At 38.8% G+C, this 24,257-nt stretch overlaps 1 long non-coding RNA gene across 3 annotated transcripts in view; it reads right to left on the bottom strand.

Moving 5' to 3' along the window:
- LOC129416550 (uncharacterized) overlaps positions 1–24,257 on the bottom strand; it is a 129,067-nt gene that overhangs the window by 91,060 nt on the left and 13,750 nt on the right. For all 3 annotated transcript variants that reach the window (XR_012372293.1, XR_012372294.1, XR_012372295.1), the window contains exon 3: positions 23,554–23,668. This is a non-coding gene — a long non-coding RNA (uncharacterized lncRNA). The remainder of the gene's footprint in view (positions 1–23,553; positions 23,669–24,257) is intronic.

Raw genomic sequence — 24,257 nt, 5'->3', positions numbered from 1 at the left:
AGTTTAAATATACAACAACATCCTGTTTAACTACTGAATACACACATGCATTACATCACATAATGTTTTCTTCCTTCCAACATCTGTCATTTGAGCTCCTGTTATTAAGTTAATTAACTATTATTGGAAACATTGTGCATTTGAAGTGTATACGCTTCATGCGCAGTTTGAGAAAAATAACACAGTACACATTACAGGCTCATTTTTGTTTCACTGTTAATAACCAGTCAAATGTCACATTTTAATTACTGTATGCAGATTAAAGAAAATAAATACACTATCAGATTATATAAAAGGTCAGAAAATAGTTGTCACTGGGGCAGTACCCTTTTAAAAAGTACACCTCATAAGAGTTTATATTAGTATGTCAGTGTTGGTACCAAATACATATCTGTACGTAATTTTTCATATTACATGTAGTTTTTTTTAATAACTTGGTAATTTAGCCTGTTTTGAATGTTCTTATTGAGCTCGACTAGACGGCTTAGTGCTGGAAATACTTGAGTTGAGTTTGTCCTTGTTTAATACAGATGCCTTAAAATCGTCAAATATTTTAAGAGATGCGATGTCTAGACTAGTATGAATTCATATACTGAAAATTGTATAAAGACATACAATTATAGAAAAGCCCCAAACCTAGACCAAATGACACTGGGGTGAAAGCAGATCACACTAAAACAAATGAGATGTTCTGTATGAATACACAACACGAAGTACAAATGAGATTGTGTTGGCAGATCACAGACTGGCATGTTGCCCCATGCTGAAAAAATGCGGGTAAATGCATTCAAATTTACCAATTTGGCTCACACTTGGCTCAAATCTGGCAGCAGCTCTGAATATGCAGTTTAATGACTTCTCTCCATGAATATAAAGCTATATTTACATGAACCTCCCTGGCAATATGTTATGTTCCTTCCTATTATCATAAAACCATTAGCAGTGATTATTTGAAGCAAAGAGCTTAGAAAATATAGTTTTAAGACAAACCCACAAACTCAACACATCATCTGTTCCGCAAAAACAGTCTGTACATGCTTTCATAAGGCAAAGTCCAGAAAGCTGCAGGCCAGATCATTACTTTCCCCACCCCAGTTATCCCTTTATTTTAGAGCAATGCCCTCAGAAGCCTCCAAGGCACTGTGTCCGCTTTTAAACATTGACTCTCATTATAAACCCAACAGCATCTCTGCTAAACGGTCACCATTGCACGGAGATACTAAATCTCTACACCTGGCATTGAGCACCTTGCAACTACTGCCAGAGCTGATGCAATTTTTAAGATGAATAAACAAGGTATGTAGCTGCATTTGGAAGATGTTATTTGGCCAAGGCTGGGCAGTAAACAACTTGCAAGAATCAAGCGGTAAGAAATCCCAACATCTAAAATGCACAGACCTTGAAAAGTCTGAAACACATGTATAAATAAAATTGCTGTTTACAAGCTAGATGGTGATCTTTCCAAAAAGATTGTTGTAAATTCGGCCGTCTGTAAATTTGTATCATTATATGAGCGGTATGACATAAATTTTAACAGTTTCTTTTAACATATTCCCTTCACAGATCCTGATCATCAAGATATTATCAGGTAGATTTGGATTTCTCTGAGCCATTGCACAAACCACAAAGTCACAAGTGGCTCATTTTAACTTTTAAAGCACAAAGCAGTGACAAATTTAAGGGCCAATTATCTAATTGGACCTAGTCCCTACAGCAATATAGCACATATTCATGAATCTCTTGTGCAATATACAGTATGAATAAAAATCAGTCAATTCTAATAGTGCATTTTTGCATTAATTTGAATGCAAAAATGCTAATGTTAATTTTAACATTTACTAATACATTTTTAAAATTAAAATTTTTTCTGAAATAATTAGTTAATGCACAATGAACTAACATAAACAATTCAATTGGCATGGACCATTATACATTAAATAAGATTAATCAATTTAATAAGATTAAAGAGCACCTATGGGCCTATTCACGATTTTACATTTCCTTTGGTGTGTATTAGTACATGTAAAGATATGCAAAAGGTAAATACCCCAAAGTACATACCCCAGAGGCAACAGTGTACTTCCTGGGATTGGTGATGTAGACAAGACGGACATTATCATAATCCCTCCACTTCGAACCCAGCCTGTAAATTAACTCCTATTTGCATTGTGAGCGAATCTTTCAAACATGGTTTTGCATGGTTATGGGAGCATTACATTTCCAGCTGACATCAAAGGTATCTCAACATACAGATTGGCTGGCCAATCAGGGACACAGCGCTTTTCAAATCTATGAGTTTGTACAAAATCAGTGCGTTTCAGGAAGAGAGTGAAATCTAGAGCTACATAAATATATGGTATGTGGAAAATAATGTGTTTTTGAACCATAAACCAACCATACACATTAAATTATACAAAATACACAAAATAACATTGTTTTTAGCAATGAAATAGGTGCCCTTTATTAAAGGTGACATAGAATGATTGAACGGAGTATTTATCCTTGTTCTGTGATGTGACATGTAGACAGTTTTTTTTGTTTGGGTCTGTAATGCCTTAGAAGCTTCCTAAAAACCTCTCTCAGATAGCTCTATTAGGGTGGGGGATTTTAAACAACTGGTTTTGCACCTATTTGGCTCTCCTACTGACTTAACTTGCAATCTTATTACTGATTGGCTGAATGTAGCCAATTATTTTAAAGTGGAGGGGCAGTTAGATGCCTGTGATGTCTATGAAATTGGGCTGTTTTCTAGCTGACATTTCTAAAAGAGGAATTTCTATGAGACTGAGATGTTTAGCACTTTTTGTATGTTTGTGAATGTGGGTAGACTACCATTATTCAATAAAGACAAGTTAAAAATGGTTTTTCATTCTCTGTCCCCTTTAACTATATTGGTCATCATTGTTAGTTTATGTTACTATACCAAATACAACCTTATTGTAAAGTGCAACTATTTCTTCTATTAGAAGGTCAGAATTGACAGGACTCAGTGTTGGCAACTATGTGTTCACAGAAGGTCAGCTCCCTATTACTCATCTTCCAGGTTTCTAACAAAATTGTACTCAGGACTCATCATAAAAAGAGACTGAATGGAAGAAGTCTTGGCCAGACAAAAACGCATATGTCTTCTAAGGGAAATGTCAGGCTGTGATCTTTGTATATAAGAAAGGAACACAACGGTGATATTAGTGTGAGCAATGTCATAGATGTACTTCTGGTATGTGAATACCAGCGCCCTGAGTGAAGCCCTGTGAAATGTACATACTTATAAGAGAAACAAACAGTAAGTCAAATAAAGCGAATCATAATTATATTTGAGAATTTAAAATAAAGGTTTCTTATTTTTCTTGTTTCATAGACTTTGTGTTGTTGTTTTATAAAGCTGCATCAGTATATTTTTGCAAAAGAATTAAACTTCTAGCGCATGTTGTTAGTTAATAAGCTTTATGCCCAGCTGCACTACTTCCTGAACTTCAGCCAGCTCCTTGTTTCCTGTCTGCCATCATTGGTGATCAATCCAGGTGTGTCTGATTATTGTTGTTGTGACTACTGAGGTCAGGTAAACCTGGACCAATCAGTTTGTCCAATAATGGCAGACAAGAAACAAGGAACTGGCTGAAGTTCAGGAAGTAGTGCAGCTGGGCATAAAGCCTATTCTGCTGCAGTGCTTTTACAGTTTTTTTCGATTGCTAAATGACAGTGAGCAGAACTGGAGCTACATGTGCAAAACTCTAACTACAGTCTGCACTACCAAAAGTCACCTGAGCACAACTCTTAACACATGACTCAAAACAGCTCAGTGCAGCCAAACACTAAACACAACCCTCACTAAGATAACACACACTGTCACTCACAACACACTGAGATGAAAAACACTAAAATCAAACACCAATACAGAAATTACTAACTTTTTATCTTTACAGTTTGAACAATTTCAGTGACTCCATACAAATAATATTTTCTTAATATAATTATTTATTTATTGATTGATTTATCACATGATTTATTGACATTTTTAAAACAGAACAATTCTTTAAGGTAAATGAAAATTAGCAGTTTGCTTCAGTAGTCTGCAGTAATTTATGTAATTATAGTAATGAGAAAAAAAAGGTAGAAACTAAAAGTACATACTGTAATTCAAACAAATAAATGAGGGACTAATCCTGCCTCTCTCTAGCATCAGGCCACTACATGCCACCCTTCTCCCTCCACAAACCCGTCTTCCTTGTTCCCGTCTTCCTTCCTTTCTGAGCTCTACCTATCATATTTATATAAAAAGTAATATTTTTATAAAATATATATATATATGAAATTGGAATTTTTATTTATATGAAATTGCAATCAGCAGTGTTTGAAAGGCACAATGCTGAAATCAATTCTGTTTTGAATGTGTGGTTCACAGTTTTGACAGCAGTGGTTTAGCATCTGAACAAAGTGCTGTAAATCCACAGTGTTGTGCAGGTTGTGTTTAAAGTCATGGGATAAGTGTGTAGAGTTTTGAAAACTGTGTTTAACCAATGAAAAATGAACTAGAGTTTGGTCCACATGAACTGCTGCTGTGCAGACTGTAGTTAGAGTTTTGCACATGTGACTCCAGTTGTGCCCACTGTCGTTTAGCAACCGAAAAAAACTGTAAAATCTGTTTTAAAACTTAATAAAAGATAGCCAAGAAAAAAACATGTCTGAATCACCCTGACAGAAAAGTAGCGTTGCAAAACTCTCAGTGCGAAGGCAGAAGTCAAAGCGAGAGCTTAGTGCTCATATGTTAAAGTAGTTTGGTCAGAGTCTTAGCAACTGATGATGGTAAAACTTGTCATAATGGTAATAGGAATTGAAGAAGGGAGACACCTCGGCTAATTTGTTCAGAACCATGGGGATTTCAAGGCCGCTTTGCAAGCTAATGATTTTAAAAAGGCTCAATTAGTGAAGCCTGACAGGCAGGGCAGGTATCATCTATCACAATGGCAAAAAGGAGGCTTTTTGAGGTTAGACATTTAAAAGCTATTTTGAAAATGTCACTTTATTGTCTAGACACAAGTGTCATTTTATCTTCTATACTAATCATTGCTTTTAGTTTTGCTAGATTTATAGCATGAACATGTGCTTTTCATAGAATCATTTTATTGGACATTATGACAATTATGACAATTTGGCTTACTTGACCGAACACATGTGTGCTTTGAATGTTGAAAGAAAATATGCCACATAGAGAATACGCCAATAGACCACATGCCAACAAGTTGTTAGTGCCTGACAGTGGAACAGATTTAATCACCACTAAGAACTGTCGTATAATGAAAATCATCAAAAATCATGTGTGTCGCACAAAAGCATACACGTTTGAAATGACATCAGGCAGTAATGACAGCATTTTCTTTTTGAACAGTTTCTTTTAAGCCGTCTCTTTAAGTGTAGCCGATTTCAAATTCCATTAGATAAAAGCGACCCGTCTTACAAAGTCACCTTAATGGCTATTTCTTTTTAAGTAATAAGAAATATGGTTTCTGACGTTTTTTGGGGTTTATAGTTGAGAGGGGACAGCACAAACAGCTGCCACAGACAGAGAGGTCACAGAACTCAGAGCATGAAGCTTTGTTCTGTATGGCAGTGTTAAAAACAGCATTTGTGACAGCTCAGATTAAGTTGGAGCCAAGGATGTTCAAACAGAGACTGATAATGAAAGTAACCTCCAGAACGCTGACTCTGTGAACCCCCTGCTGTTATACCGCCACTATCTTCACTTGCCAAGCAAGCTTACATGCTCAGCATTGCTTTAGAAGAGCCCGGTTTCTCTGACACAGCAGTTGAAGTTGAAGAAAATAAAAATGACTAAACGACTAAAAAATAAAATGACTCGTAGTGACTAAGGCTACATTTACACGAAAACAATGTAGTAATAAAAAGATCCGCGTTTATATGGATCCTAAAAACAATGTATTACGCAAACAAGGCCAATAGATGGCGATGTTACGTGTAAAGAAACAATAAAAGCCGTATCGCAGTAGAGCGATAAATACAAACAATCATAATCATAATAGCAAAACCAGAAAGCAGTTTTGTTTAGACAGACAAGAGGTAGGTTTTTAACACCAAATGACCTATAAAGCTGCAAAATTTTATAAACTTTATTGGAGAAGCATCAATCAACTCACAAATACTGTAGGTTGCCATTTTTGTTTTGGTTATACTTGCACATGCCTACACACTGAGCACATGATTCATGTGCTATTCTCCAACCCATACGATTGCTTTGGTCGTTTGTCCATTTCACCAAATACAACTAATAGATGCATTTACTAAATAGCGACTCTACCAGCAGCAGATGAAACTTAATATATAAGGGTATAAAATGATATTTTGTGGTATAATTTTGCTATGATGACATGTACTGGGATAAGATTTTCAATTTAAACCGCTAGGATTAATTGTATTTTATTACACATTACACTATTCAGGCATTTAGGGGAAAAAAGTACCCATTTATTTATTATATGATATAAAGACAGCATACAAAACAGTCACAACTTTTTAAAAACGCACTTAAAGGCGGAGTCCATGATGTTTGAAAGCCAATGTTGATATTTGAAATTACCTAAACAAACACGCCCCTACCCCAATAGAATCTGGACCTTCTGTTGATAGACCCGCCCCACACATACGCAACCCGGCATTTGATTTGATTTGATTGGCTATAAGTGTGTTTTGGTAGTCGGCCCGTCTCCTTTTCCAACGCGTGTTTCAAACATCGTGGACTCTGCCTTTAAAATATTCCAAGTGTACCGAGGTCAAACGATCAATTTGTTTGAAGAAAAGATGCAAAAGTTATGATAATCTGCTGTAAATATCAGACCCGGTGTACACCGATTCAAAAATTGCCGCCAGAAGAAGCGATGATACGTCATCTATGATTGTGAAAAGGCATTGGCTCTCGTGACAAATTGCATCATTACGTTAGCTAAGAATAAGAAGCGCTATTGGTTCTTGTGATGCTACGTCATGCTGGTTTATGTTTAAATGAGATCTGACTGTGTGTTTTGATCACAGAGTTCTTCATATAAAGTAATCGTATGGCTTCAGTTCGCAAGGTTTGCAATGCAAATGGTTTGTAATACTTTTATACTGTTTATGCAATAAATACCTGTGAGTGTTTTTTACTTGCGTGTTGTGTTTTATATGGTTGAGAAGTGGTTGGGTTTAGGGTAAGGGTTAGTGCTGCAACGACGCGTCGACGTCATCGATTACGTCGACTATGAAAATACGTCGACATGCGTAAAATGCGTCGACGCGTCGCTGTTTACATTCATTTCGCGTAATGGCGGCTTCTGCTCCTGGCAGTGTTATCCATACATTGATTTGTTTGTGTGCGCCACAAAATCAACAATGGCCGCAACATTTACATTTTTATTTTCATTTAAAACGGCTCTCCTTCATTTATTGTTGTGAGCGCTCGGTGGTGCCTCTCTTGTGCACGCGCGCTCTCTCTCTTTCTCTGCGTGAAGCCCCTAGACAGCGCCTCTCATACATGACACTGAGTGAAATAATTAAAAGTTGGCTGTGTTTTGTACTTGCATTTTCACGTAAACGTCAGATGTTACTGGCAGAGAAGACGACTGAGTTTATCATGAAAGATTAGCAATGTTTTCCCACACACACTGGTTGTCTGTGTGCTTGTGCGCAAGCTCTCTCTCTCCTATGCCCGCGCATGCCTTCTGTAGTAACTCTGTGTAATGGCAATTTTTTAATTTGCGCCGAATTGTGAGTTGTCATGCGACCAGGTTGAAGGTTGCTGATGCCAGCACTTATTCAGCCCCACTCGCGTAATTTGCCGGCTTTAAAATGTTAGCGCAAGACGCACGGGTTGCTTTTCAAAGTGCTCGCCTGTGAACACGAGTTTAGATTCAGATGCGTCTATATTTGAGGGCGTTTGCCGCGCGTCTGGATGCGCGACCTGATACGAACGGCAACTTAAAGGAAAATGAGACAAATCGTAATTTTTAAAAATCATAGATGAAATAATGAATGAACTATGAATAGTCATTTTTATTCATCGTCTTTTGATAACAAAAACTTATTTGATGCAAAACTCATCAGTTTATTTAAAACGTTCATATGAATATAAAGTTTTCTTGAGTAAAACAAGTCCATTCAATATTTGTTCTTTTATGACACAAGGTATTTGGCAATGTACATGATCCAAGTACTAAAATTAAGATAAGGATTTTTTACTTTTCCTCCTGTTCCTCTGCATACTTGATAAATCTTGCTTGTGTATTATTGTATATCAGGAGTTTCTAAACTTTTTCAACCCAACAGGTAATCTCAAGACCCACCATTTTTTAAAAATAGAAATATAGGGGAAAACACAAACACATTTGTTCCCTTTTAGTAGCCTTTGAATATGTTTAATTGAATAATATAAAAAAAGCATAATTGTTTACTGTATTTGCATTGATTTGGAAATTATCCATTTAAAAAATACAATGAATTGCAAGGATGCAGAAAACAGTTCACTATATGTCTGACAACAGAACAGATAATATGTGAAAATACAGCATTCATCAGATTATCCAACAGATTAAATAGCTAATCAAAAAAAGAACACTGTATTAATAACAAAAAATAGTCGTTAGATTAGTCGACTAATCGGAAAAATAATCGCTAGATTAGTCGACAGAAGAAATAGTCGTTAGTTGCAGCTCTAGTAAGGGTGGGGTATAGATGCCCCAAAATATCTTTAAAACCATAAATGTTTATGAAACCGTTTCTACATTTACAAATTCATAAAATTAAATGTGTCTAATCTGATGTATAAGGCAAAAACCTTGAAGGACAAGTTCGGTATTTTACACTTAAAGCCCTCTTTTCAGATGATTATGGTGAAATAGAACGGCCTCGACCGAAATCTCGACACACGCGGCTGCCCCGAGAATCCTCGGGTGTCCGCGCCCCACCTCCCACCTCCACAATGGGTCTACAGGTGCACTGGAACATTCTAAAATGCATTAAACTTTCGTTTAATGCATTTCGTTTACAAAGACGTCACGTGAAACTCACCTAGTGGTTCACTGATATGCTCACACAAAAATCGCTGCAAAAGATGCTTTCCAACAGGTGTTTTAGCATTCGTTGTTAACTTGTGGACCTATTTTTCCAAACGCCTCACACCCGTATATTCTTCCGCCGAGAGCTTGAATAATAGACACTCCAGCCCAGGTGGTGGCGATAATCCACCTTTGCCAATTGCAAGAATAGAAACAAAGTTCCCGGCGCGGAGTAATACCGAACCTCACAGCACATCTAATACAAGTCAATGGAGTTGGCAAAAATGATAAAACTTGTTGGAATGCGTATTTTGCAGCGATTTTTGTGTGAGCATACCAGTGAACACCCCTGACCACTCTGTGAGTTTCACGTCTTTGTAAACGAAAGTTTAATGCATTTTAGGAAGGATTGTTCCAGTGCACCTATAAACCCATTGTAGAGGTGTAGTGGGAGGTGAAACACAAACACCCAAAAATTCTCGGGGAAGCCGCATATGTCGAAATTTCAATCAAAACCGTTCAATTTCATCATAAACAATCTGAAAACAGGGCTTTAAGTGTAAAATACCGAACTTGTCCTTTAAAATGTAACAACAGGTTGTATAAGCTACTGGCGCTAGAGGACACTAATCCTTCAATACGTCACTTTACGTCGTAATATGGTGATTGCACAAACGACCTATGAGGTCGTTATTTTTGGAGGACAGTTTCGCATGATTTTTCATGAGTTTTTACGTTTTCAGTTTACACAGAGACGACAAAGGTGTCGTATTCAAAAACTTGCACTTTAAAACTTTGTTACTTTGTTTCAGGACCCCAAAACACATAAAAACTTTTGTTTGTAAACATTGTCATCTAAACGGCCCCTAAAATATAATTTTAAATGCTGCTAGTGTCATGAATGGCAGAACATGACAGATACAGCAGGCCTCAAACCAATAAGAATTTAGAGAGACAAAGGAGTAGGGAAATATCTAGTCATTTTTCAGTGGTCTCATTATGATGGCAGCCAACGTTGAGGAGAGAGCAGGGTCACAGCATTGTGGAGAGAGTCAGACCCTTTGCAAGGTCAGTCTTGCTTAATACATCACACCACCTCACCCTGTGGCCTCCGCAAGCCGACACACCATGGCCACGTACAGAAAACAAATCACCCACAGGGCATCCCAACAAGATCATTTCTCTTACCTCTGGGACTTCATATGACCATATCTTACACTATGCAAATAGAAGAGATTTGCAAACAAATAATGCACTCAGAGTTGGAGAAGTGACCTGAAAATCTTAGCTTGGTGGATACTTGGTTAGTTCACCAAAAAAGTACTATTGGGGTATCATTTACTAATCTATTTGTCACACTCATATTTTTAACCATTGAACACAAAATACATTTTTAAGAATGTTAAGATTGTTTTTCATATAATGGGGGCAGAGGCTGTCAGTCAAAAAGATTTTTGCCTAAAACTCCTTTCATGTTTCATGGAAGAAAGTAAGTGAGTTTAGGATAACTTGATGAAGTTTGGGTGTACTCACCCTCATGTTGTTTTAAACCTTTATAAGTTGAACACAAAATAAGATATTATATGATGATATATGATAAACGATGGTTTAGCACATTTATTCCAGTTGATGGTACCCATTGACTTGTAGTATTTGTTTTCCTACCATGGAAGTCAATGGGTAGGGGAGAGCAGGGGCGAAAGTACCATGTTTCAAAAAAACATTATGTTTTAGACAGAGATATATTTTGCTGTGGTCAATAACTCACAAGTGTGGTCTATCAATACCAGGTTGAATTTAGATCAAATGTAAAATGACTTAAGTATAATTTCACTTTGAACATTGTTCAAGCGCATTGTTACTTTTGACCCTGACAGCAGAGACGAAAGTAATACACAGGTGGGTCAGAAGCAAGCGTGCCGCACAAGCCCTGAAAAGTGAAGCCAAAACATCTCGATCGCCCCCCAGTGACTGGTCCCAGTATAGCTCATAAACCCCGCCTCCCCATGTTATTCAATAGGACTTGAGACCAACTAAAAAATTTAATTACACTTCAATTATCTGTTTTCCGAAGCTAGTTTCTGTCATTTACTGTAGTTTTTATCATGCTGATGTAAATTCAAATGTTTGTTTTTAAAATATGTTTGTGTTTAGTTAGATATTTAATGATATAAAAACGGTGTCACGCCATGATTGACAGCTGTGATATCGTGTGATATGGGCATTATGCGGGGTCTTGATTTCGCGGCTTTACTTCCTGCTCACTACTGCGCAGGACTGGTCCCAATAGTGCGCAGACTCAAGACCCAAGATGTTAGCACCGTATCGGGACACTGGCGGCTTCACTTTTCACCAATGAAAGTGAGTGAACAGGCGTCGTCCATCTTTTTTTACAGTCTATGGTCAGAAGTAACACAACAAAACAAGATAGATTTTTGTGTTACACTTGTTTTTAGTAAATATACATGACTATGTCCTTATTAATATGTAACTGCAAACATATTTTGTCATTTTTCTTTGCAACAAATAAAGAAATTACATTTTCATTTTAAATTTCAATTTTATCAAATGTTTCAAAAGCACCCTGACAGTACAAACATGAATTGTTGAAAATTAAAAAAAAAACAATTTGAACACTTAAATGAAATTAAAGGACAAGTTAAAAAATTGCTGCAAAAGATGCTTTCCAACAGGTTTTATCGTAGTTTTTGTCCAACTCTATTGACTTGTATTAGATGTGCTGTGAGGTACGGTATTACTCCGCGCCGGGAACTTTGTTTGTATTCTTGCAATTGGCAAAGGTGGATTATCGCCACCAACTGGGCTGGAGTGTCTATTATTCATGCTCTCAACGGAAGAATGTACGAGTGTGAGGCGTTTGGAAAAATAGGTCCACAAGTTTACAACGAATAATAAAACAACTGTTGGAGGGCATCTTTTGCAGCGATTTTTGTGTGAGCATATCAGTGAACACCCCTGACCACTCGGTGGGTTTCGCGTCTTTGTGGACGAGGGTTTAATGCATTTTGGGAAGGATTGTTCCAGTGCACCCATACAGCCATTGTAGAGGTGGGAGGTGATAGAACAAACACCCGAAAATTCTCGGGACAGCATCATATGTCCAAATTTCAGTCAAAACCATTCTATTTCATCATAAACAATCTGAAAACAGGGCTTTAAGTGTAAAATACCAAACTTGTCCTTTAAATCAAATTAGAATAATATAAATATTACACATAATGCAACAGTAATAGCTGTGTAACAAGTGTTACTTTCGTCCTGACAGGAAGTCAGTACTTTAACACATGAAATGAGAAACACAACGCATTATAAGAAAAAAATAACCGCTTTAGGAATTTACTTGGTTGAAAGCTTTCCAGACCTATACGTGCAAAAGGGTTAGGAAATAACGCAAAATTTGTAAGCTCTCTCAAGAGTTGCGTGCTAAAGATGCTGTCATAGTCTGTAATGCAAATGTTATCAGGGTTTGGAGAATATCGCTTTGTTACTTTCGTTCCATGTTACTTTCACCCCGGTTCTCCCCTACTGTCAACTGTGTGCTTACCATCATGAATCAAAATATCTTCTTTTGTGTTCAACAGAAGAAAAAAACTCATACAGGTTTAAAACAACAAAAGGGTAAATTGAGTAAATTATGACAGAATGTTAATTTTTAGGTGAACTATCCCTTTAAGCACTATCAAATATTAGATTTTCTGGTTAATACAAGAAGGGCTCTTTAGACATTCAGCCAAACTATAAAGAGAAAAAATTATTAAGGAGAAAACTGAAAAGTCCAATTTACTTCTCAAATATATGCTGCTTTCCACCTGCTGCTCCACCAGTCTGCTGCTCTTCCGGAAGAAAACTTTTGCATGATAACTTTAATGAAGTCACTGACCTACTTTTTAGATACTAAAAAAGTTTTCCCTTTAAAACACCTCACAACACTTTTACAAATATTTTTCCCTCAACCCCATATGTCCATTCCTCTAATTTAGGGCTTAAGGTTAGCTAGTGATCATCTTTAATAGTGTTATTAATACAGCAGTCACCATAACAACGCTTAGTGCCAAGCAGGTGTTCTGTAGATGTGATTAATGTTTGCTATAAGATCGGAACAAAAGATAAGTTTAGTGGTAGCACCTTTTCCTGGAAAAAAAATCTTTTTTCAAGCAGCACCAGCTTCCCGGCATCCGCCTCAGCAATTCGCAGGCGTCGACTCTTCAGATTTCCAGTCGTAACCCAATGTGGAGTCAGTTTCCTCAGAGGCCTCTAACAGCTTTTTGCATTAGGATAGAGGGATAACCACAAACGCCACAAACTGTTACTGACACCATTATGAAACTCAGTCCCCTGTACATGATGTAACGCACATAAAAGTCATGTTCGGCGCACACACACCTCTCGACCTCAAACGCACATACGGTATCTGACACACACCCTCCCCAAACCCAGGCCATTTATTATTAATACAAGAAATCATTAAAGAACTTTAATTGGTGATGGTCTCCAGGAGTCTCCAAGGTGTATGTGGTGCTGTCAAAACTGATCTCCAGTCTTCCAGGCATTTGATAAGACGGCAGGATGCAGCCTTTTCATGTGCTCCTCCTTTTGACTGCGAAAGATGTAATTTAAAGCTTCCCTTCCTACACTTCCCTGTCCCAGGCGGATTAGCGCAGTCCGCTCCCAGACTGGCAGATGCTAATTCAGGAGTCCTTGTCTGGGGAATGCTGCCATTAGCGGCAGGTAACGCTCAGACATGAGATACGAAAACCTCCAGACGACTCAACACGGCTGTCAATCACAGAAATGAAGTCAGTAGTTAATGATACTGCACCAAAATGAAAAGAGAAAAAGTACTGGAAAACAGGAGGAAAGTAGAAATTACAAAAACACTAATAAAAGGGTGACCGGTGATACTTTTGGTCTGTTTTGGAATCTCTTCTGTCTTTCTACCACTTCATAAACTCTTAATGACAGCATTTGCCCAGAGCAGACAAGAGACAACCTATTGTGCAATTTCCACCTCATTATTGCCAGAAACTCAGTATCTTTCCTCTCAGTCCATAATGTCTCAAACACACAATTTAAAATCTACAACAATGACATCTGTCACACCAATCCCTCACCTCCAACCATCTCCAAAACACAGGCTAACAAATGCGTTTAACTGTATAAAATCAGCACTGACCGTATTGTCCACCTGTCAGACAACACAGGCACATTGCATTATGAAAGTCCTTATCATCATCCAGGAATCTTAGCAGTGTCTGGTTTGACAAAAGCAATCGTGGTGACAGCCCACAGCACTGTCTGACAAGGCTCCTGTAAACCCGGAGTGTGACTGAACCATTCGGACACTGATTATGCAGGCTGAGAACTGCTGCCAGCACCTGTCAAACCAGCTGTCTGCTGTCCAGAGGTAAATAACAGCCTCTGGTCATTTAAACCTCTATTAAGATTACATTAAGCTCAGGTTCCAGCCAAAGGCATCATGCACCTATTTTTTGTGAGTGGTCACCGTTTTGGCTCACTTAATGTCCCAAACAAGATAACACATGGCTAAAGAAAAAATATTCACTTTTTAACAACGCCTATGCTGAAAGGACACCAGCATACTGTGTGTTATGTTTAAAAAAAAATTACTAAAAAAATAGTAAATTCATATCCATATTCATACACTGTATTCTGTATATACAAAAATAAAAACCCAATGTGCAGCCAAAATTATAATAATTAAGTTCTAATTTAAGTAGGACATGATGTCAAAACATATGAAGAGTTTGGTTTCAAAACACGATAAACAGCATTTAAAAACAATTAGTTACCGCCAAAATCAGTGTTGTATCAGGTCAGTATTTAAAAGTAAATTCGTCATTTTACGCAAAATCAGATATCGGCCATGTTATTCTGTCATCTTTTCTCCCTTTCAAACTGCGACAAACACCAATCCTCCTTCTCTGCAGAATGCAATAAATCCGTTTAACCAATCACAGCGCCCCATTCCACACATTGTAAAAAATAATGGCGGCGGCACTTTGAATACACACAGAATCCTAGTTTTCCTCATCTACTTTGTACTTCGTCATCAACAAACAAACAAAAAAAATGAGTGATTTTGATGGCATTGATACACCTGTGGTGGTTTTCTGTGGCGGGTAAGAAACGTAAGCCATCAAAATTGAATAATTACGTTAGAGGCGCTTGGGCGAAGGAAAAATTCCTGCCTTTGCTTGTTCTCACACGACAGCATCAAGCTTCTGTCATGCCAACACATTGACCCCAGGAGATGTTATGAAAAACTTTCCATTTTTTTACTCAAAGTCAACGAAAATCGAGCAGGACAAATTTTTTTTACAGTTGATTAACGACGTCCCAAGGATGACAGCAGCAATGACAGTGTTCTTAATATGACAAAGTAAGTGTTTTAATTAATGCCATTAATGTTTATTTTTTGAATCAGTGTATATCACTAGTCAACTAAATTAATATAACATGGCAAAGATGAATGGAAATTTATATATTGATTCAAAGATTTATAGCATTTTGTTTAAAAAAAAGTGGATTTATTGCATTTTGCGGAAAAAAAATTATCAGTTTTTATAATAAATCTTTGAAAATCAAATTATGGATTTGAATTTTTTATTTTATTATAACAGAGATGTTATGTGAAAGTTTGTAACAGTAAATAGTGGTTTTCATCTTGTCACGTTTTTACCCAAATTAGTCCAAATTGATTTATTGCCTTTTGGAACGAAACTCTTCATATATTATTATGTTACTTTAACTTAAAAAAAGTTAAATAATTTTAACTTGTTTTTATAAGTTATGTCACCATATCACAAGACTTAAAAGAGTATGTTGATATGACTTGAAAAATCAAGTTCTTTTAATTTGACACTTTAGTCTTCATTAGAAGTAAAAAAAAATGTAAGTCTGATTTAATAAAATTTTATCTCAAAAAACTAAATTAAATGGACCGGAACACAAATGAGAATTTTAGATACCCTTATTTTTTATGAAGTTTGTTTAATTAAGTTCGGGAGGAGCCTATAAATAGCTGTCCCTCAACAGTTTTTGCAGCATCCCTCCTCCACCCCATCACCTCACTCTCAGCTAGTTTCATCTATCCCAGTTAAACAGGGGGGAGTACTTTGGGTTCAGGCTAAAATTCCGAGTTCGGAGCCCTCCTCTCGGACAGCACACCAAATATGATTTATCTCATTCCCTATCGACTAAATGTTAATGCGAACTAGGGGTTGAACCAACTAGTCGACTAGTCGACAAGTCAACCTTAATGCTAAGTCATGACGCTTTAAGCTTAATGTCGACTAGTCGCATTAATCACTATACTTTTTTTATTTATTGTTGCATTGTTAATGTTAAGTTGCAACATTAGGAGCTGTATAATTTTAGCATTGTTATGCCGACATGCATCGATAAAAAATGCTTTAAAAAACGGGAGTTATTGTTGCATTGTTAATGTTAAGTTGCAACATATGATTTGTATTACTTTTTAAATTTAAGTTGCAACATAAGCAACATAATCAGCATCTGTATTAATGTTCTGCTAATAAATTGTGGCATGATGCAAAGCAGTCCCATCTCTTGTGTTTTGTATGATTGACATCAACGACTTTTTACATTCAAAATGTGCATTCCTCAAAAATCTTATGGTGCACTTGCACTCTTCACTTTCAATGGGCATGACGCCCTGCTTGCAGATATTCACACACAGCCATTTTACTGCTGCTTGACCTGCTTGCAACTGCGCTAAATCGAAGCCAGTTCATTACAACCGAGTCTCATCACTACCATCATCATCTGCCGTAGCTTCTCCCTGGTCTCCCACTGGTAAAAGCTATTTAAATGAGTCCCATTGGTCACTTGTTAAAAATGAGATTCCAGAGCCCCTGTTGTACATGATTGATGGCAGACAAAAGTAGAGTAGTTGGCATTCTGCATTTGAACGTTTTAAGCATGCACGGATGCGCGCATCTGCATGGGACCGTCTCTCGAAGCACGGCGGGTCGATAAACCTCCCGCAGTACGCGTCACATCACATCATATTCTCCTGAAACTCTGCAATCAGAGGCATCACAACAATAACACACATCGTGTATGTACAGCCTCCCAGGAGATGCCTGGACATCCATCCTATTTGCACCCGGGGTGACAGCATAGCACCCAGGCTGACAGTTCCATTTCTCCATCTCCCTCTGGTTCGGCTCAGGGTGCAGCAGGGCAGGGAGGCTTCAGAGGTGGGCTGAAGCCTGCAGATTGCCTGAAGTAAGGTTTGTAATTAGCCACTTGCTCTTTGGGACTCGCAGAGGAGCAGGAGGTTTGCCGGGATGAGCGTGTGAATGTATGTGTGTGTCAGAGCCCGTGTTTAATGCTAGGCACGTGTGACATCCTGGTTTTGGAAGGCGAGAGATTGAGTGTGCCGTGATGGTGCCTGGCGTCTCACAGCTTTGTTGGTGAGAATGGCGCCGCGGGCCCTTCTGGTGATTGCTTTGATGTGAAATGATTTCACTGTGCCCGCCGGTGGGGTCCACAGACCGCGGGTGAATTTCGATACCACTGTGCTCTCACTCAAATAGGCTCGCTAATGTTAACTCTCATACCCTACACGGGCACACAAGCGACACAACTGAGCTAGGTGAGAACACAGCTGCTAGTCTGATCATCAGGTAATGTCCCTTTAGGAGAGACCCTGTGCTCAGCTTGAAAGGTGCAAATGAAAAGGATGCAGACTGAAGGTGGGTGACGCATACACGGGAAATGATCTCAGTGATGCCCTCTTCTTAAAAAAACAAGCCGACAACCCATACGGTAGTCCCTGTGGCTTAATAACACATCACTAAAACATAAGGTCTGCGCTGAGGTGTGATCTCTGTGTTAAAACACATGAGAAGATAAGCTTTAATGTATTTCATTCAGAGCAGCACATAATGCAATGCTGAATACTTAATAAATCAAAGTGAGATTGCGTAAATCATGGCTGCCGCCGGCGTACAGGACACCCCCACAATCCCTGGACCCGAACCTACAGTGCACAGAGGGATTCCCTAACAATTTTATTCTAGTTAAATAGGCCTGAAGATGTGCGTAGATGCTGCACAAAAGCTGCAAATATAACTCGAGTTTACACAGACCCAGAGGCGGCAAAAATGTATTCATACAGATCACAAGAATAGAAGATTATGCACGAACGTTGATTGTTGATTTGCGCGCACCGGCGAACGTCAGATAAGACACGGCGTGATTGATTGTCATTATCAATGCTGATGAAGACAGCACCCTATATTCCAGTTTAATTATATGGCCAGATCATGCAGATGCGCTTGTGTGCGTATCAAGCGTGCAGTCTGGTGTGTGTGTTTTTGTGGATGTGCTGTGCTGGAGGAGCACCTTGACTTAAATGGAGGTCTCTAACAGACGGCCAACATCTGCTGCAGTTCAGCCCCGCTCTGCCCAGACACCATGAGTGAAGGTGCAAGTATAGCCATCAATTAGATTTTAACAAATGACTTTCTAAGTGTATTACCTAGCAGCTGCTAAATCGGTCAACCCCTCCCGTACCCCACCTCGGAGGGGACAGCAGAGAAAATAGGGAGATAAGAGCCGAACTTTTTTTCTGCTGTTTCCACAGTGTTTTGTTCCATATCACGGCCAGCTGCTTGTAAAGTCAGCTATGGCCAGGGGCGCCGAGCGGTGGATCGAGGGGGGGGGAACTAACCGCATCTCTGGGGGATGAAGTGGGGAGGTAGGGACATGGAGACACGTACTACAGACCATGTCCACCTCAGGCTAAGGCCACAAAGGCCACTCGCTTTCTCTGTTCTTCATTTAAAGGGATAGTTCACTCAACAATGAATGTCATCATTTATGTATATCATTTACTACCTGTCTGACTTATTTCTTTCATGTAATAAAAGGCTTAAACAAAGAAAGGCATAATTTTGATGAATTTGTTTGTGCAAATACGAATGAGAACTTAAAGGAAAACTACACAGTTTATCAATATTTTACTATGTTCTTATCTAAACCTAAATGAAATAATACATCCCGGTCTTTTTTTAATGCGTGCAGTTCATCTTTGTACAGCGCGTCATGAATGTGTTAGCATTTAGCTTAGCCCCATTACTTAGGATCCAAACAGGGATGAATTTAGAAGCCATCAAACAATTCCATTTCCCTATTTAAAGACTGTTACATTAGTAGTTACACGAGTAAGTATGGTGCCACAAAATAAAACGTGCCGATTTTTTATGTTACACTTTTTTTATGTTACTGCGCCATAGGTTAAAGTGTTGCATACTAAGTGCTCTTCCGCCATACAATATAGTTCTCTTTTTTATACGCTTAAAAAAATCTCTATGTTTTATTTTGTGCCACCATACTTACGTGTGTAACTACTCATGTAATAGTCTTTAAATAGGGAAAACATGGAAGTGTTTGGTGGCTTCTAAATTCATCCCTGCTTGGATCCTAAGGAATGAATGGGGCTAGGCTAAATGCTAACACATTCACGACCCACTGTACAAAGATGAACTGCACACGTTTCAAAAAGACAGGGATGTATTACTGTGGGTTTACACCAAACGCGAAGCATGCAATCTCATCGCGTTGCTCGCTCTAGATTACTCACGGGATTTAAAGGACAAGTTCGGTATTTTACAATTAAAGCCCTGTTTTCAGATTGTCCACGATGAAACAGAACGGTTTTGACCGAAACCTCGACACATGCGGCTGCCCAGAGAATCCCCGGGCGCCTGTGCCCCAGCTCCCACCCCCACAATGGGTCCAATGGTGCACCGGAACAATCCTTCCCAAAATGCACCAAACCCTCGTCCACAAAGACGTGAAACTCACCGAGTGGCCAGGGGTGCCCACCGACATGCCCACACAAAAATCGCTGCAAAATACGCACTCCAACAGGTTTTATCGTAGTTTTTGCCAACTCCATTGACTTGTATTAGATGGGCTGTGAGGTACGGTATTACTCCGTGAACTTTGTTTCTATTCTTGCAATTGGCAATGGCGGATTAGCGCCACCAACTGGGCTGGAGTGTCTATTATTCAAGCTCTAAGCGGAAGAATGTACGGGTGTGAGGCGTTTGGAAAAATAGGTCCACAAGTTTACAACGAATGCTAAAACACCTGTTGGAAAGCATCTTTTAACGCGATTTTTGTGTGAGCACACCACTGAACACCCCCGACCACTCGATAAGCCCCACGTCCCTGCAAACGAAAGTTCAATGCATCCCAAAAAGGATTGCTCCAGTGCACCACCAAACCCACTGCAGAGGTAGGAACCGAAACACAAACACCCAAAAAGTCTCGGGGCAGCCGCAAATGTCGAAACCCCAGTCAAAACCGCTCCACCCCATCACAAACAATCCGAAAACAGGGCCCCAAGTGCAAAACACCGAACCTGTCCTTTAACTTTGTGTCATGCAAATTTTTCGCTCGAGTTGAATATTTTCAACTTGGGCGAAGACGCTTTTGAGGCGAATAGCGCGTGTTTTCACAGCAAACGCGACATCGCGTCATTCGCATCGCCCCACTCGAGGACGGTCTGATTGCGTCTTTGCATTGACTTTGTATGTAATCTACTCGCGCAAATCGTTGAACTCGCATCTGGTGTAAACCCACAGTTAATTCATTTTAGTTGAGGTAAGAACATAGTAAAATATTGAAAAACAGTGTAGTTTTCCTTTAAGCGTTGGGTCAAAAAGTGACGCACTCAACACATCGGGTTGTAATTTAACCTATGCTTGGTTATATAACCCAATAGTTGGGTTTGTCCCTTTTTGAACCCAGTATTTATTGAGTGTTTAAAACTTGAGAGCATGTACTAGCACCATAAAACATGATAGCTTTGTGTAATAAACACAAACAAACTTTATTTTGTTTTACCGCTCAAGCCTAATGTTCTCTTCATCACTTTCTGAAACTCTCTCTCCATCCATCTGCCCGGGTCATGCCTAATTTTTCCCCTTTTGGTCAATCCACTTAAAACTTATTCACACAAACACAACCCTTTTAAGTCGTACATAACTTGCAAATGTCTTTCACCATAGTACATATGTGGTGCCTCTCCATTTCTCTCACAGGCTCAACTGTGTGACACTTACACAAGTTCACTGGCATCCACTTTATTGTGAGTTTCTGAGTCAGACTCTCCTTTCATTCATATCAATATGGCAGAAGTGATTCAGCCAAAATGACAAGTTACCACTGCCTTGCATACACACACACACGACCCAGTGGTGATAACTGCTGTTTTTGAGGCCATATTTGAGTCTTGGTACGCTTTTTGAATGATTTCACCAACATGTTTTTTGCCACTAATGGCACTGTTGGAATCGCTTAAAAGCTTGCCAGTATGAAATCTGTGACATTCAGCACTGAACTCCAACCACTGAAAGCTTCAACCTTCAATGGGTGTTCTCTATTAGTTTAAAAAAAATGACTGTGAGTGGGACTGAGACTTGCTGTTTGTTTGTGCTATGATCAGACAGAATACAGGACAGGCTGTACTGCTATAGCATTTGATTTCCAAAAATCACTGACTGCGCCAAACTACTTGATTCACTGTTTAGAGTTGCGAAATTGTGTGTGCGCAGTGTGTTGAATACATCTGCTGGTTACACACTGTGCAAATGCAATGCATATTTACATATTCAGTGACACTTTTGCAACAATTGCAAAAGTTTTTATTACAAGAAACATCCAATATTAGTTAAAGCCATTAAGGGCAAGTGATTTGCACAAATGCCACGAGTGTGAGCAAATTAGAATAAAGTTATCGTTATGATGTGGACGCTAATATATTTATCGTTATAGTTAACATTATAGTTATCGTTATAATGTGAACGGCCCTTTAATCAGACTTAAATTTTAAAGATTGGTGTACAATAGGGTGACCATATGTGCCATTTTTCCGGGACGCGTCAAATACGACTTCCAAAAGATGCACCCCAAATCCTGGCCAGGACGCGTCCTTGAAAATGGCACGTATGGTCATAGCCGAGCGCTGATGAGGGGGCGTCTGAAATACTAAGAGGGGGGGGGGGGACAATCACATGAATGCATATAATTCTCCCAGATAAAAAATACATATAGCCTTGGTACGTTCCATAAAGAGACAGTTAGTAGGATTTTAAGTGTTGTATTAATCAAAATCAATGTCTTTATTCATAATATGTCCTAGTTGGTGTCAAATGACCTCTGCCAGTGATCTGACTTTTCTTTGTAAGCTTAGAATTTCTTCTCTTTACTTACATTCCATAAGTCCAAGGGGGCTTCCATGTCGTACCACCGTATTCATAAACTATAATAGCAGAGAGGGACAAAAAGCACAAGCCTACCAACGTGTTTCCACAAGGTGTTTTCATTCAGAACATGTTAACTAGCTGAAACGAACAAGGAGATCAGTGATTACATAACGGCTACCAAAGTTGCAACACGCATTTGGAAAAAACGAGGCGCTAGAGAGCACTATTCGTTTGAATGCAAAATACAATTTCACCACTAGATGGGAGTAAATCCTACTTATTGTCCCTTTAAGTTTTAACGCGTTATAAACAAACATCTCAGTAATGCAACTACAAAAACTGCACCTATAGTGAGCAGCGTACAGAGCTCTAAACAATCTTACTATATACAACAACAACAAAAAAATGCATACCTACAAATTAGCACAACACTGAACACTCAGACCCAGAGCCACTACCTCTGGGTCTGAGTGTTCAGTGTTGTGCTAATTTGTAGGTATGCATTTTTGTGTTGTTCATTTTATCATTAAAATCCTATTCAACATTAATGGTGATCTGAGGGGGCAGAATAGTGCCGGTGAGGGGCGACCCGCGGTGCCGGCCCTGCTTAGTGTACTAGCACCACTCAACTTTTCTACCAAAATAACAAAAGCAAAACATTTAGCCAATTCGAGAATAACTGAAAACACCTGGTTCACTCTATATTATCTGTAGATCTTCTCAAACATGGCATTCAGTGGCGGAAATTAATTTCCACTGCACTGACAGTGTGGCCTCACCTTTGAGGTCCTCTTGCTGTTTGGAATGTGATAAAGCAGAATGTAATTAAATCATTCATAATGAATTTCCACAATTATAAGCCCTTCGTTTCTGTTTCTGTAACTGGCAAACTTTTTCATTACGATTTTTAATGCATATGCCCCAAGCGTCAAACACAGCAAGATTGGAGGTTAAATAATTAGATGGTGGCCCACATTGAGAACATTTCAGTTTTAAGATACGCTTTATGCTGTCCAATTAGCTAAAAATGTGCTACCGCACAGCACTCCGCCCCTACCCTCACCCGTTGATTTCACGGTGATAAAACATTCCTTCCATCCGAACTTTAAATATATAAGCAGAGATGTTTTCAACCTATTTAGCACTGAATGTGAAATCATGAGTCTAAATAAAAAAGGGCAAACGCATTTGCACCACATAAATGTTTGCTGTGTATATCCACGTACCTGGTGTGTGTGGTGGTAATTGTCGGGGCAATTTAGACAGGTTTTCCTCCTGCCTCTTCCCAGAGGTGCACCCTTATTTTTGTTTTTCATTGGCTTCCTGGTTCAACTGGGGTCGCTGTCAATAGTAGAAAAAAAAGTAATAGAGAAACCATTATTAAAGGACACTTCATTTTAAATCCCCCCTGTAGTGGATAATTTTATCACTTAAAACTCATCTTTAAGCATCATAATAAGCTCACATAATACACGCTGTTTCTGCATATCTGATGTTATTCTGAAGTACCTATAGAGTAGAATAACATCCTTTATATCTCCGAAGAGTCTTTAGTTTAATCAGATTTATAAAATAAAAAGATTAGCTTTACCGAATCTTTCCGATAACGTACGAAAAAATGAAGAAGGAGGAGTTACTACCGCGGGTGGAGTACGAGTCATGCAACACTATACAACACTCTTTAACTTATGATTTACTACATGTTCGTGTCATTTATATAATATGCACATGCCTATTTCCAACATAAGACAGAAATCTTCAGTTCAACAATTTGCGCGAATAGACTTTGCACACAAAGTCAATGCAAAGACGCGTCCTCGCGTGTGGCGATGCGAATGACGCGATATGGGCGGTGCGTTTACCGCGAAAACACGCACTTTTCGCCTCAAACATGTCTTCGCCCAAGTTGAAAATTTCAACTTGAGCGAAA

This window comes from Misgurnus anguillicaudatus, chromosome 11, assembly GCF_027580225.2.
Source record: "Misgurnus anguillicaudatus chromosome 11, ASM2758022v2, whole genome shotgun sequence".
Classification (NCBI taxonomy): domain Eukaryota; kingdom Metazoa; phylum Chordata; class Actinopteri; order Cypriniformes; family Cobitidae; genus Misgurnus; species Misgurnus anguillicaudatus.
This window is presented reverse-complemented; position numbering and strand designations above follow the sequence as displayed.